Source organism: Callithrix jacchus, chromosome 14 (genome assembly GCF_049354715.1).
Source record: "Callithrix jacchus isolate 240 chromosome 14, calJac240_pri, whole genome shotgun sequence".
Lineage (NCBI taxonomy): Eukaryota > Metazoa > Chordata > Mammalia > Primates > Cebidae > Callithrix > Callithrix jacchus.
This window is the reverse complement of record NC_133515.1, coordinates 67,518,775-67,525,133: the sequence shown is the minus strand read 5'-3', so window position 1 is coordinate 67,525,133 and position 6,359 is coordinate 67,518,775. Positions and strand designations below refer to the sequence as shown.

At 46.3% G+C, this 6,359-nt stretch overlaps 1 non-coding gene across 1 annotated transcript; it reads left to right on the top strand.

Moving 5' to 3' along the window:
* Window positions 1-3,703: 3,703 nt before the first annotated feature.
* On the top strand, window positions 3,704-3,810 carry LOC118147496 (U6 spliceosomal RNA). Its single transcript, XR_004733953.1, has one exon. It is a non-coding gene; the product is annotated as a U6 spliceosomal RNA (small nuclear RNA).
* The last annotated feature ends 2,549 nt before the right edge of the window (window positions 3,811-6,359 follow it).

The following is a 6,359-nucleotide window of genomic DNA, read 5'->3' as shown; positions in this document are numbered from 1 at the left end:
CTTCTGGTATAAGGAAGACATCTTCCACATGGGGCTTTTGTTCTTTCTTTCAGAAATAAAAAGGAGTGAGCAGAAGTGCCCTTCCAGTACCTGCTGGCTTTCAGTTGTCTTTGGCTCAAAATAACCCTTATGCCAAAGAGTTATATTTTGAGGTGGTATATTCTGTCACCCTTCAACTTTTACAACATTGAGTTTTTCTATTCAGATTAGAGTATGTTTTTCATTCAAATAAAGTCTTGCTGTCCAAATACTTTTTAAAACTCCATATTGGATATGAATTACCCACCTTCAAGTCTCATTTGGCAAAGAGCCTGTAGAATCTCACCCACTAAGCAGGGAATGTGTTATCTCTTCCTTGGTTATCAGGTGAATTACATTTTTTAAGAGAGCTGCCTACATGCCTTAATTTAAACCAAAAGACACTGGGACAAACAGCCACCTTGGGGTGCTCTGGCTTTGACCACCAAACTAGACTCTAGGTTCTGGGGCCTTGCTCATTCTAGTTCCCTACCACACATGGGAAGTCAATTTCACCTGTATTCCCAGCACTTTGGGAGGCTGAGGTGGGCAGATCACCTGAGGTCAGGAGTTCAGACCAGTCTGGCCAAAATGGTGAAACCCCATCTCTACTAAAAATACAAAAATTAGTTGGGTGAGGTGACAGGCACCTGTAATCCCAGCTATCTGGGAGGCTGAGGCAGGAGAGTCGCTTGAACCTGGGAAGTGGGGGTTGCAGTGAGCCGAGATCATGCCATTGCACTCCAAACTGGGTGACAGAGTAAGACTCTGTCCAGAAAAAAAACGAAGGCAATCTCTATTCCAAGGCCAATAGAGGAAAACTCCCTTCATTTTCACCTCGTCAGCAGTGAACATCTCTGGGTCTCAGGACTCCAAACATGATACCGCAAAAGATGGAACCTTGGCACAAACAGAAAGTTCACTCTCTGACCTTCTCCTGCCTTTCTCCCCTGAGGCCATAAAAGGAACTCTCCCTTCCCTCGCTTCTCTCCTGAAGACCCTCATGTGACAGATGTCCTGCTATATGACTGGGGGAAAGGGATAAAGACACAGAGATAACGGAAGAAGCTGAACCAACAGGCTTCGCTAAGATTCCCCCCAGCATTCAGCATCAGATTATGTGCTTTTTGTCCAGGCATATTTCTACACAACTGTCCATTCTTCAACCTTAGCAAAACAACACTTTTTCCTGGGTCTTTGAATGTTCCTTTCTGAAGGCTCCTGTGTCATTTAAAACTTTGATTAAATATATTTGTGATGTTTTTCTCTTTTATTAGCTTGTTTTTTGTTATAGGAGTAGCAGCCATGAGCCTTGTGATGGGTGAGGGAAAGATAACTTTTTCTCCCCTACAAAGATAAAATTTCTGCCTTTTATTAAGGCATGTGTTTGGGGGCTAACTTGAGAGCAGGTGCTGGTGCTGAGGAAAACCCTGCCTTGCCCCAGAATTTCCGAATTATAGTGTCCCCGACTCTTTTTTTTTTTTTTTTTTGTCTGAGACAGAGTCTCGCTCTGTCACCTAGGCTGGAGTATAGTGGCAAAATCTTGGCTCACTACAACCTCTGCCTCCCAGGTTCAAGCAATTCTCATGCTTCAGCCTCCCAAGTAGCTGGAACTATACAAGTCGTGTGTCACCATGCCCAGCTAATTTTTGTATTTTTAGTAGAGATGGGTTTCACCATGTTGCCCAGGCTGTTCTTGAACTCCTGGCCTCAAGTGATTCACCCACCTCAACCTCCCAAAGTGCTGGGATTACAGAGGAGAGCCACTACGCCTAGACCTTCTCATGCTTTTCTCATGTATCCCCTCTGCAGGGCCAGCTTCGTGGGTGGGTGAGCTCTAACTTAGATGAACCCTGCACTTGGTTTAATACTCTCCTGTTTAGCAGTTTCTGGAAAATAAAAAAAATAAAAAGCAATACTTTACTGAGGGTTCAGCATCCAAGTCCAGGCAAGACCAGGTGCCAGTCCAGGGCCTTGGGCAGCCTCTGCTAGGGCTTCTCTCTGCATCAGGCAAGTCCTTGCTCCCCTCTGCAAATGGGCTTGGGTGATGGATTTTTGTGGGGATACCTCACAGAGGACTCACTGGTCCCTTCCGCAGTTCCTCTTCCCTGCCTGCCTCCCAGGATCTGGGTTATAACTCAGCCCACTCAGCAAACCCTCAGCAAACTTTGCTGGCTGTCATCTGGACTGCCTCAGGCCTAAGCCTGCTCAGTGTTTCCAGAGTTTAGACCCCAGAAGTGAGTAAGCATCCTGCACTATCTCTCCAGACTTCTGCCTCTCTCAAGACCTCCTGGGAGCCTGGGTCGATGGGAAAGAATAATTCCAGACCACCAGCAGGAGCACATCTGGTCTCCTGGGCTGAGGGAGCCATCACAGCAGGAGAAGAGAAGGGCCGGAGCTTCTGGGCCATAATACACAAGGGTTACTTAGCTGCTTCACAGTGCAATAAGGGAGGAGGGAATGGTGGGCTCCTTCTGAAAGCTCAGGACCACATATTCTAGGAACCCGCAGGATCCCTCCTTTGGCAGCCAGGATGATGAAGGCAGCTTGAGCAGCAAATGTGTCCAGACACTACTGGGGAGAGGAGGGGGATGGCTCAGTGACCGCCTCTCCCTGTGGATATTCACTTTTCTAGGATGCCTTTTCTCCCGAAGTCTGCCTGCAAGAATCTTGGCAGCAAGAGGACTCATTTGTAATTTCCCTGCTAGAGAGGAAGAAGGAATATGTTTAACTATTTATTTAACTCCATCCATCCTTGTATGCTTCCAAATCTTTATTAATTTTTTTTTAGATGGAGTCTTACTCTGTCACCAAGGCTGGAGTGCAATGGTGTGATCAGGCTCACTGCAACCTTCCCCTCCTGGGTTCCAGTGGTTCTCATGCCTCAGTCTCCCAAGTAGCTGGGATTACAGATGCACATCACCACATTCAGCTAATTTTTTTTTTTTTTGTATTTTTAGTAGAGATGGGGTTTCACCATGTTGGACAGGCTGGTCTTAAACTCCTGACCTCAAGTCTTCCACCAACCTCAGCCTCCCACTGCGCCCAGTCTGAAATCTTTATTCATTTAGCATTTGTTGAATGCTTATTTAGGGACCAATATTGAATTCTCTGAGGACTACTGAGAAATGTAAGATGCTGTTTGGCCTCCAGGAACTTGAGATCTACCTGCGCCATCAGTGGTAGCACACATGAAAGAGCCAATGAAATACAATACAGTCAAATGGAACATGAGCAGTGCTAGATTATGTGGCAAGACAGTAGGTGCTGAAATAGAGTTTAAGGAATGGTTCCTGAGAGCATACTGTGTACCTGGCTGTGCTGAGTTCTAAGTGGTACAAAGATATGTGAGACATGGTCCCTCCACTGGAAATGCTCAATTCTAATTGGAGAGACACCCATGAACAGACAATTTTGATATGCAGAAGCTGTGGTGGCAGCACAGTGAAGGGCCACTGAGGCCAATCCAAGTGACGTGACACCTGAGCTGCATCAGGGCAGCCGTGCCAAGCAAGCCTGGAAGAAAGTTCTGGGCAGAGATGACATGAAGAAAAGGTTGGATGGCCTGGTTGTGGTTGAGAATCACAAGTAGGGAGTTCTCAGAGGGAGGGAGAGGCAGAAAATAAGGTTAGAGAGGTGACTAGAGATGGGATCATGAAAAGCCTTGTTAAGAAAATTGACTTTGGTGCTCGCTTCGGCAGCACATATACTAAAAATGGAATGATACAGAGAAGATTAGCATGGCCCCTGCGCAAGGATGACACGCAAATTCGTGAAGCGTTCCATATTTAAAAATAAAAAAGAAAGAAAGAAAATTGACTTTGGTAAAGTGCAGTGGCTCATGCCTGAAATCCCAGCACTTAGGGAGGCTGAACCAGGTGGATCACTTGAGGCCAGGAGTTTGAGACCAGCCTGGACAACATGGCAAAACCCTGTCTCTACTAAAAATATAAAAAGTAGCTGGGAAACGGGGAGACCTGCCTGTAATCCCAGCTACTCGGGAGCCTGAGGTGGGAGAATTGCTAGAACCCAGAAGGCAGAGGTTTCAGTGAACTGAGATTGTGCCACTGCTTTCCAGCCTGGGTGATGGAGTGAGATCCTGTGTCAAAAAAGAAAAGAAAACAGAGAGAGAGACAGAAAGAAAGAGAGAAAGAGAAGGAAGGAAGGAAGAAAAAGGAAGGAAGGCAGACAGGAAGGAAGAGAAAATTGACCTCTTAGAAGTTGGGCGCCACCAGAGGGTTTTCATAAATAAGTCTCATGGCTGGGATGAGCATGGACTCCAGGGGGACAAAATTGCAAGCAGGGTGGCCAGTTAGAAAGCAACAAGAATGGTCTGGTCGAAAGTGAGGGGGGCAGTGGCCGCTGGGATGAAGAGATGACATACTCTTCTTACCGCCTAGAATGCATTTTCCCTGTTTTTTCACCCAGTTCACTCTCACGCATCCTGCAGATCTGTTTCTCTGGGATACTTTCCCTGATCCCCTGGCCAGTGCAGGTCTTTGTACTGTGCCTTAGCAAAGCTCCGGATACCTGCATTCTTCACTCCTCCCAGTCGTCATTCATTCTAGACTTATTCCTGAGGTCATTTGATTAACATCTGAGTTCCTCATGAGGACTCCCAACTGCATAGCTGTAGGATTGTGTCTGCCTTCCCCACTGAATATCTCCAGTTCCTGCACATAGTAGGGCTCAATAAATATTTCTGGAAAGAATGGATGACAGATTTGACTGCTATTGGGGAGCTCTATGATAATTCGGAAAACATTCCTTCGGGCTGGAAGAGCTGACATCAACTTCATAGACAAGATGTGAACATAGGAAAAGTTAAATAACAACATGGCAACAGTATGGTAGAGTTGACAAGGTGGTAGGGTCAGGAAGAACAGCACCAACACTGTGTGTTAAAGGAGGGAGTGTAGTAGCAGCTGTGATGACTTTGTCAGCAAGTAACAAAAAACCCTGAACTCAAACTGGAATTAGCTGCAGGGAAATGTATCAGCTCTCATAGCAGAGTTCAGAGAAAAGGCAGGTCCGAGGTGTTTGATATGGCAACTTAAGGACTCCTTTCCCTGCTGCTCCACCATCTAATGTGGGCTTCACCCCCAAGCTGGGTGGCAGGAAGTCCACAGCAGTTCTAGACGTGGAACCATCCCACTGAAGAAGGAAAGACAGTCTCTTCCCACTGGCCAGAATTTGGTTATAAAACCATTCCCGGCCTGACAACTGGTAAGGGGGTTAACATTTCTTCAACTGATTTAGACGAAGCTCCATCCACTACTAGAACTGGGATGGAGTCAGCACCTACGTAGTTACAAAGGAATCAGAAATCAGGATCTGTTTGACAATAATCAAGGGGAAACTAGATGTTGGGTGAAAATCAAGTGTTCTCTGCAGCCCTCCCCTTTGCATATCTAATATCTACCCACATCATTCATCCTAAACTGAGAGATCACTCTGTGCTGAAATCATCTAGAAAAGTCTTGAGGAATGAAGTAGAATGTAAGTCTTTTTTTTTTGAGGCAGAGTTTCGCTCTTGTTACCCAGGCTGGAGTGCAATGGCACGGTCTCGGCTCACTGCAACCTCCGCCTCCTGGGTTCAGGCAATTCTCCTGCTTCAGCCTCCTGAGTAGCTGGGATTACAGGCACACGCCACCACGCCCAGCTAATTTTTTGTATTTTTGTAGAGATGGGGTTTCACCATGTTGACCAGGATGGTCTCAATCTCTTGACCTCGTGATCCACCTGTCTCGGCCTCCCAAAGTGCTGGGATTACAGGCGTGATCCACCGCGCCCGACGGAATGTAAGTCTTAAAAGAAGCATAGCACTTGGCCAGGTGGAGAAGAGGCAATGAGAAATAGGAACCTGGAGGTGGGGATTAGCCAGGTTTGCTCCCCCAAAAAATGCCCCTAAGAGCTACTGTTTAAATGCAGGCAAATGTTGGGTAATGGAAAGAGATGGACGGGTGGCAAAAAGACCTGGACTCACATCTTGGCTTTGCCACTCAAGTTTCTTAACCTTTGGGAATTTCAGGTTTCTCCTCAATGAAGAAGAACTGAAGGGTCTAGTCTCACTGGAATGTGCTCAGGATCACATCAGACTGTTTGGGACAGAAACTTGCATGTTGAAGGTGCCTAACACATGTTTGTTTACAATTGTCCTTCCTTGGAAAGGAAGGCTGTTCTGAGAACGCGTTGAATTGCCAACACAAACTTCATTTCTACTGCACAATAGAGGCACCAGCCTGTGCTTGGATGCCAAGACTTGAAGCATGAGTTTTCCTTTGCTCAGGGTTTTCTTGGTTTTTGTTTTTTGATACAGGGTCTCACTCTATCATCTACAC